The sequence below is a fragment of the Nansenia antarctica genome, assembly GCF_963989245.1.
Source record: "Nansenia antarctica genome assembly, contig: SCAFFOLD_244, whole genome shotgun sequence".
Taxonomy (NCBI): Eukaryota; Metazoa; Chordata; class Actinopteri; order Argentiniformes; family Microstomatidae; genus Nansenia; species Nansenia antarctica.
Window position 1 is genome coordinate 95,550 of NW_027663039.1, and position 10,002 is coordinate 105,551.

At 46.4% G+C, this 10,002-nt stretch overlaps 1 pseudogene across 1 annotated transcript; it reads right to left on the bottom strand.

Annotated features, from left to right (window-relative positions):
* Positions 1-8,574: 8,574 nt before the first annotated feature.
* On the bottom strand, positions 8,575-9,955 carry LOC308175335 (forkhead box protein O3-like; annotated as a pseudogene). Its single transcript has 3 exons — positions 9,739-9,955; positions 9,196-9,582; positions 8,575-9,050 (listed from the first exon to the last, which is right to left on the bottom strand). The product of its transcript is annotated as a forkhead box protein O3-like (transcript).
* Positions 9,956-10,002: the final 47 nt, after the last annotated feature.

Here is a 10,002-nt window from a genome sequence, read left to right on the forward strand (position 1 = left end):
ACAGGTTGAATTATTCATGAATAATAATAAGGAATATTATACAACGGATAGATCTGGTCCATTGTCTCCATTGGTCAGTTTGTGTTCCAGCAGTGCCGATATCCATGATATACGCACGGCTAGATGGAATGTTGACACATCCATTCATATTACTCCGCGTTTGTATATATTACCGTTAGCGAAGTTACATTCTTACCGTTGCTTAGCAACCGATAAACCAACTGTTCAGCGGCTGAATACACTTACAATAAAACATAGTTCCATTAAAACACATTAATTAAAAGTTTGTCTTGTCTTTCTTTTGTGAAATATTGATAAGATAAATGTGGTAACCGTTGTATAAAACCGTTATGGAACGAGAAGCCATGGTATATCGTGGATATCGGCACAGCTAGGGGGTGTAACGGCCTAACCACCCCGCTAGCTGTGCCGATATCCACGATATACCACGGCTTCTCGTTCCATAACGCTTAAATAATGATCCCGTCACATGTCAATAACAGGAAATGATGACATCTCAAACCAGGAAGTGAGTGTGGAGCCTCGTCAAGCTTTATTTACATGCGCACCATTTCATATACAAACTAGATTACAATTCAAAATGGAATACACAGGAAAATACCCACTAACATCAAGTCTGGGAGGAGAAGTTGTGATTATTACCTACAGGAGGGAGGGGGGGTCATGGGGAGTTTATAGGTCAGAGTTCAGATGTGACGGAAGGGAAGGAAGGAGGGAGGGAGAGGATGAAGGGGGGGGTGGAGCTAACGAAGGTGGGCTGGGGGGGGGGGGGCGGAGGAGGGAGGGTTGACGACGTTAGCTAGTGGTGCGTCTCCTCGTGTCCTTGTCTATTGTGCATGTGTGTGGTGGCGGGTGTTGTTTTGTGTGTGTGTCTGGCTAGACTAGGCTAGTGTCCAGACATGAAGGAAGGGGGCAAAGGTCGAGTTCCTCCCCCCCCCTCCTCTAACCTAGACTGAAGTGTTAGCACAGAAGTGAGTGAGTGCATGTGTGTGTAACATAACGTTGTCCTTGTTGACGGGGGTTAACCCCACCCTCTCTCTCTCTGTCTCTCTGTACATATCTAAGCCGTGTTGAAAAGCATCGCTGGCTGGCTGGTTCGGAAGGCTTTAGACCCCCCCGCCCCCTGTGTGTGAGCACGAAGTTTAGGTTAAACAGGCGTGGTGGTGGCGGGCGGACCTTTCCAGAAGGTTGAGAGGAGAAGGTCAGTGTGGAAGTGTGTTAGATAAGGATCTTAGGTCTGGTCATGGGTGGTTCACGTTTCCGATGTACTGTTTTCCTCCTGTGTACTATATACTAACTAGGGCTTTAGAACTCGACATCCCTGCGCGTACTTGCGAGTGTGCGAGTGTCATGTGACCATGGTGGTAGTGTGCGAGGGAGATCGTGAAGAGAGTTTGTTTTTTTTCCTCCCCCTGGGTGTTTTTGCATTTCCATAATATGTACAACACACACTCATGTTCGGTACACACATGTAAACGCGCGCACACACACACACACACATACACAGGCGATAGGCGATGTGGAGGCTTGTCATGTGTGTGTGTGTGTGTGTGTGTGTGTGTGTGTGATACTCTATGGGGGGCGGGGCGGGGCATGCACTAAACCTCAAATAGCACAAATGCTACAGTAGTCGACTCCCCCTCCCAGCCATGCACACACACACACACACACACACACACACACACACACACACACACACACACACACACACACACACACACACACACACACACACACACACACACACACACACACACACACACACACACACACACACACACACACACACACACACTCCTCCCCCTCTCCTCTATAAGCATCCCCTCCTCCTCCTCCTCCTCTCCCCCCTCCTCTCCCCCCTCTCCTCTCCTCCCCTCTTCTCTGCCTCTGGCTACAGGGGTGGAAATACACAGGCTAGCTCTGGGGTAGCTACACATATAGCTAGCTACACAGAAGGTAGGTAGCTACACAGAAGGTAGGTAGTAGCTACACAGAAGGTAGGTAGTAGCTACACAGAAGGTAGGTAGTAGCTACACAGAAGGTAGGTAGTAGCTACACAGAAGGTAGGTAGCTACACAGAAGGTAGGTAGTAGCTACACAGAAGGTAGGTAGTAGCTACACAGAAGGTAGGTAGCTACACAGAAGGTAGGTAGTAGCTACACAGAAGGTAGGTAGTAGCTACACAGAAGGTAGGTAGTAGCTACACAGAAGGTAGGTAGTAGCTACACAGAAGGTAGGTAGCTACACAGAAGGTAGGTAGCTACACAGAAGGGGATACCAGGGATCCAAGATGCTACACTGATGGTGGCTTCGGCCTAGCTTTTTGTGTGTGTGTTTGTGTGTGTGTGTGTGGGGGGGGGGGGCAAGCAATGGCATTTTTGTTCTGTCTTTCTCCTCCTCCTTCTTCTTCAACTCGACCTTTTTCCTTTTTCTGAGGTATCACAACAAAAAAACAAAAACAAGGGTCAAGTACTACAATGAGTATATACTAAAGAGGACACAGAGAGTGAGCATATTATTATTATGCATTTTCACACAGTTTTTCTCATCATAATGCATAAGTACATCCATGCATACAGGAGGGCTGTGCTGTATGCGCGTCTGGAAGGATAACAGAGGGTAACGCATCCCCGGGAGGAGGATTAACAACACACTCTACACAGTCGCACACACACACACACACACAGAAACACACACTTCGGGAGACACAGGACTGGATCTGTATGAGCACCTGTAGGAGCACCGGGCGTGTCCGCGAAGGTTGTGTGTGGTGTGTGTACAGTAAATGTGTGTGTGTGTATGTGTGTGTGTGTGTGTCTGGAGGGGGAGGGGGGAGGAGAGGGGGGGGTAATGAGTCCCACATGAGGAGAAAGACGACAAACCCCCCCCCCCCAAAAAAAAAAAAAAACAGGACCGAGCAAAAAGAGTCTCGCATCCTGATCCTAAATGTCCTCCACTTCCTCCTCTTCCTCCTCTTGACGGTCGTGGTTCACAGGTTTGACAAAGTTCACAAAAACACAAAAAGCGCTACTTTTTTTTTGTTGTCGTCGTTTTTTCTTCTTTTTTGTTTTGTTTTGCCGAACAGAGGACATTGTTTATTCGGTGTCCGTTACCATGGAGACGGGACCTGGTGTGTGATGTCATAGAGGGGGCGTGTCCTCCTCCTCCCCCAGTCCCCCCCTGAGTGATGGTGAACGCATATCATCGAAAAAACAAACAAAGCCTCACAAAAAAAGCTCACAACACACAACTTAAGCAGAGCTAGAAACACATATCCCTGCTATTATTTTTCGCTATGTGTGTGTGTACGTGTGTGTGTGTTGTGTGTTGTGTGTGTACGTGTGTGTTGTATGTACGTTGCGTGTGAGTGTGTCGTGGTTTTGGCTGCCAGCATCTCCTACTGTACGTACATGTTTTTTCAAGTAATTTGGCAATATACACAGATAGCTTATAGTTTTTTTTGCTCAAGATCAAAAAACAAGATGGCTTCCAGGAGGACAGCCCTACTGTACAACCACCTAGCCCTCCCCTCCCCCAAACCCTAACACCCCCCCCCCACCCGGCCACTCTGCCATGCTACAGGTTGCGTCTGCAGCTGCAGACCTTAAAAAAAAACAAAAAAAACACGCATGTCTTCTCACACTCCGCCCCTGGACTTCAACACTGTTTTTTATTTTATTGTACTTTTTTAATATAGCACCCGTTATGGCGTGGACATGTTCACAACGCTAGGATATAGGTATTAATTTTGGCTACATATACTGCGCTAACACCACCTCGACAGAACCAACTCCCCCCCCCCCCCTCCCCTCTCACACACACGCACACACGCACACACGCACACACACACACATACATAATAGCTAGGAAAGCCTAAATCCGCTCCCGTCCCTCTAGGCCTCTTCCTTGTGTTGACGCGCTCACTGTGACGGTATCCAACATCAACCCGTCGGACGAAACTGTTGACAGATTTTATTCTTGTTGTTTTTCCGTATATTTCTTTTTTTCGTTTCTTTTTTTATGGCTAGATACACACAAAGGATGACAACGTCTCTATAGTATTCGGCTAATTGGATAATTGTGTTATTGTTATTATTATTATTATTTTTCAATATGTCATTTCAAATTTGGACTAATTAATTAAACAAATGAATAATACAAAAACAAAAACCTGAAGTGCATGGCGTTATCATTTAGGAGGGTGTGTGTGTGTGTGTGTGTGTGTGAGTGTGAGTGTGAGTGTGTGTGTGTGTGAGTGTGTCGTCGCTGTTTGAGTGCAGATATTCTCCTCTTCTCTCTCTCTCTCTCTCTCTCTCTCCTTTTCATCAATACTTTTGTTTTTACACAGACAGTTTTGGTGCAGAAACAGTGATGATAAAAACAGGAATTCAAAAAACAAAAACATTCAACATTTAAAATCACTGAGTGAAAACGAAAGGGAAGATTTTCAATGTAACACACCCCAGGGAAGAGTTTCAACGTAACACACCCCAGAAAACCACTGGAATCAGATTTACACCACATCACTTGTCGTTGTTTTAGTTGGGACTTTTGTTGTTGTTGCGTGTGTCACTTTTTCAACAGGAGCTACTGCACTGTATAACCAACCCTGCTTCCCCACTTGTCCTTAAAATCCACCAGAAAAAAAACATTTTTTCCTGAATAAACAAAGTCTCTGATATCTCTCTCTGATATCTCTCTCTGATATCACGTCTTTAAGGGATTCCTCTCTCACGGGTGTGGGTTTCTCCACGGAAGATTGCATAATTCTGAGATGAGTTTTGTTTGTGATGCTTTTCACTCAGTTTGTTGGTTCTGCAGGAGGGTTCTGAGGGTTCTGAGAGTTCTGAGGACCAACGCCAGCGTCTCGTGAGTCTCTTTTGTCTTTTTAAATCGTTCGCCAGTCCGTCAGTGTCGGGAGCGAAGGGTCAAAGGTCAAGGTTCTCTCGTTGGAAGGTCGTCTGTAAACAGGTGTTGCGTTGTTATTCCATGTTGTGCTGATGGCAGGTTTGGCAAAAAGGACGTTTTGTGTCTGATCTTCTCTGCGCTACGGTTTGGACCTGGAGATGGAGAGAGGAGACAGGAAATGATTACATCATCTATATAGTTCTATTGTACACTATTGTTGCACACACAACCCTGGTCAATGTGAACACCCTCTGCACTACTGCTGTTTACAATACTACCTTTGCACATTGCACATACCTCTTTTTGATATAGCCTCTATTTATTCATCTGTATACACCATACTGTACATATCTACCTTAACTGTACATATCTACCTTAACTGTACATATCTACCTTAACTGTACATATCTACCTTAACTGTACATATCTACCTTAACTGTACCTATCTACCTTAACTGTACATATCTACCTTAACTGTACATATCTACCTTAACTGTACCTATCTACCTTAACTGTACATATCTACCTTAACTGTACATATCTACCTTAACTGTACATATCTACCTTAACTGTACATATCTACCTTAACTGTACCTATCTACCTTAACTGTACATATCTACCTTAACTGTACATATCTACCTTAACTGTACATATCTACCTTAACTGTACATATCTACCTTAACTGTACATAGCTACCTTAACTGTACATATCTACCTTAACTGTACATATCTACCTTAACTGTACATATCTACCTTAACTGTACATAGCTACCTTAACTGTACATATTTAGCTTAACTGTACATAGCTGCCTTAACTGTACATATCTACCTTAACTGTACATATCTACCATAACTGTACATAGCTACCTTAACTGTACATATCTACCTTAACTGTACATATCTACCTTAACTGTACATAGCTACCATAACTGTACATATCTACCGTAACTGTACATAGCTACCGTAACTGTACATATCTACCTTAACTGTACATAGCTACCTTAACTGTACATATCTACCATTACTGTACATAGCTACCGTAACTGTACCTATCTACCGTAACTGTACATATCTACCGTAACTGTACATATCTACCATTACTGTACATAGCTACCGTAACTGTACCTATCTACCTTAACTGTACATATCTACCATTACTGTACATAGCTACCGTAACTGTACCTATCTACCTTAACTGTACCTATCTACCTTAACTGTACATAGCTACCTTAACTGTACATATCTACCTTAACTGTACATAGCTACCTTAACTGTACATATCTACCTTAACTGTACATAGCTACCTTAACTGTACATATCTACCTTAACTGTACATATCTACCTTAACTGCACATAGCTACCTTAACTGTACATATCTACCTTAACTGTACATAGCTACCTTAACTGTACATATCTACCTTAACTGTACATAGCTACCTTAACTGTACATATCTACCTTAACTGTACATAGCTGCCTTAACTGTACATAACTACCATAACTGTACATATCTACCGTAACTGTACATATCTACCTTAACTGTACATATCTACCTTAACTGTACATATCTACCATAACTGTACATAGCTACCTTAACTGTACATATCTACCTTAACTGTACATAACTACCATAACTGTACATAGCTACCTTAACTGTACATATCTACCATAACTGTACATAGCTACCTTAACTGTACATATCTACCTTAACTGTACATATCTACCTTAACTGTACATATCTACCATAACTGTACATAGCTACCTTAACTGTACATATCTACCTTAACTGTACATAACTACCATAACTGTACATAGCTACCTTAACTGTACATATCTACCATAACTGTACATAGCTACCTTAACTGTACATATCTACCTTAACTGTACATATCTACCTTAACTGTACATAGCTACCATAACTGTACATATCTACCGTAACTGTACATATCTACCTTAACTGTACATATCTACCTTCACTGTACATATCTACCATAACTGTACATAGCTACCTTAACTGTACATATCTACCTTAACTGTACATAACTACCATAACTGTACATAGCTACCTTAACTGTACATATCTACCATAACTGTACATAGCTACCTTAACTGTACATATCTACCTTAACTGTACATATCTACCTTAACTGTACATAGCTACCATAACTGTACATATCTACCGTAACTGTACATAGCTACCATAACTGTACATATCTACCATTACTGTACATAGCTACCTTAACTGTACATATCTACCATTACTGTACATAGCTACCTTAACTGTACATATCTACCGTAACTGTACATATCTACCGTAACTGTACATATCTACCATTACTGTACATAGCTACCGTAACTGTACCTAGCTACCTTAACTGTACATATCTACCATTACTGTACATATCTACCATAACTGTACATAGCTACCTTAACTGTACATATCTACCTTAACTGTACATAGCTACCATTACTGTACATATCTACCATTACTGTACATAGCTACCGTAGCTGTACCTAGCTAGCTTAACTGTACATATCTACCATTACTGTACATAGCTACCTTAACTGTACCTAGCTACCATAGCTTACTGCTATCCTCTCCTGTATATACCTCTAACTACCGTACTTGCCATACCATACTATACCTATCACCTATCACTACTTTATAGCACTATTTGCACTTCTGGTTGGATGCTAAACTGCATTTCGTTGTCTGGCACTTGTAGTAATAATAATAATAATAATAATAATAATAATAATAATAATAATAATAATAATAGTAGTAATAAACATACTACACACATATCAACTGGAGAACACAGACAGGCAACATGACTCTCTGACCACTAACTTCATCACCATGTTTACCCCTGCTTTACTCAATAACATCTGGGGACAAAAAGATCTCTCTCTCTCTCTTTTCTTCTCTCCCTCTCTCTCTCGCTTTGTTGATTTTATAATGTTTTGATATGTGGTTTTAACTATGTCTTGTAAGGGTTGAACGTTGTCTTGTCAGGTAAAGTTCTTTTCTCTGCTGTTTCTTGTTGCTTGGGGGTACCTCCTTGAGCATTTTGAGATATACACCAGAGTGCCCGAAAATAAATGGAATGGTAAATGGACTTATATGGCGCCTTTATCCAAAGCGCTTTACACCGGCCTCTCATTCACCCGTTCACACACACATTCACACACCAATGGTGGCCAAGCTACCATGCAAGGCACCGGCCCGCTCACTGGGAGCAATTTGGGGTTCAGTGTCTTGCCCCAAGGAAACTTCGACATGTGGCCAGCCGGGGCTCGAACCGCCGATCTGCCGACCTTGCGATCATTAGACGGCGGCTCCTCTACCTCCTGAGACACAGCCGCCAGAAATACCAAAATCCCCGAAAATAGGTATTTATTGAGATTTCAATATCTGAACATGCTCAGGGGATATCACCGGGCACCCCTCCTGTATTTCGAAGAGGAACCCCCAAAGCAACAAGAAACAGCAGAGAAAAACAAAAAATACCCGACAAAACAAAGGTTCATCAAAAAAGCAGGCGGCTTTGGCTCACAGACTATTATTATTACTACACCCAGTCCCCCCCCCCCACCTACCCACCTGCTCTGCCCCCTCTCCCGGGGCCTGGCTTCAGCCCGGGGTTCAGCCCGGCACCCAGCTCTGGGAGCTCTGCTTGGTGCTGGTGAAGACGCCCCCGGCCACGCCTCCGTTCAGGTTGGCCAGGGAGTCGAAGTTAAAGTCCAGCCCGTCCGCGTCCATCAGCTCGTTCCTGATGATGGAGTCCATGTCGCACTCCAGACTCCCGCTGAACATGTCCAGGTCCAGGTCCGCGGGGAAGCGCTCGGCGCCGCCGCCGCCCAGACAGATCCCTCCTCTCCTCCTCCTCCTCCTCCTCCCCCGCCTCCCACGCTCCCGTTCAGGAAGAGGGACGAGTCGATCTGCATCATGGAGGAGGAGGAGGAGGACGACGACGAGCCGTTCCCCGCCGCCCCCCGAGCGGCGAGTGCAGCAGCTGCTGATGCTGCTGCTTGGCGTTGTTGCCCTCGTGCACCAAGCTCAGCCCCCCCCCGTTGAGCGAGAGACCCCTGAGAGAAGAAGACCCCCCCCCGCCCACCTGGCTGTGGTGGTGGAGGAGGTGGTGGGGGTGGTGGTGGTCGTTGGTGCCTTCCGCCTCCGCCGGCACCGGTGCTGTGGTGGTGCATGAGGCCCCCCCCACCTCCTCCTCCCTCCTCCTCCTCCTCCCTGTAGGAGTCCCCCTCCCACCCCCCCGAAGGTCATCATGGGGTCGCCGCTGCGGAGCATGAGGAGGTTGCTCCGACTCCTCAGGGAGGAGGAGGAGTTCTGGGAGGAGATGATGGCGGCGTTGGCGGCGCTGGGCCTGGGACATGAGCGGGTCCGACTGGGTCATCATGACGTCGCTGGGGCTGCTGCCGTGGCAACCGTGACCGCCGCCGCCGACAACGCCATCCGCGTTGAGGAGGTCCTGCAGCGTCTGGCTGCCGAAGCGCGAGATGCAGGAGAAGGACGTCTGCTTGTTCTCCTGGATGGTCTGCATGGGCGAGGGACGCAGGAGGGAGGAGGAGGGGGAGGAGGAGCCCACGCCGGAGGCGGTGTGGGGGGCCGAAGATGGAGTTACTGAAGCCGTTGATGCTGATGGCCGCCGTCGAGGGCGAGGAGGAGGAGGAAGGAGAGGAGGAGGAGGAGGAGGAGGGAGTGGAGGAAGGGGAGCCGAGTCTGATTCCGGAATCGGAGGAGGAGGAGGGCTTGTTTCCCGAGTTGGAGACTCCGCCGAAACCACCGCCGAACCCTCCTCCTCCTCCTCCGGTTCCCCCCGAGCTCCTCGCCGACCCCTGACTCCCCGCGGTGTTGGCCGAGGGCGCCGTGGCGACGGTGGTGGTGGGCGCCAGGGCGATGTCGTCCAGAAGCTCGTCCATCAGGTCGTCGTCCGGCTCCGCCACCCCCAGACCGCCACCGTCGTTCAGGTTCATGGTGCCCGCCAGGTCGGCCAATCGGAGCGGAGTTGCTCCACGGAGGCCGCGGTCGGAGGCGATCCCGACATCTTCCCTCCTC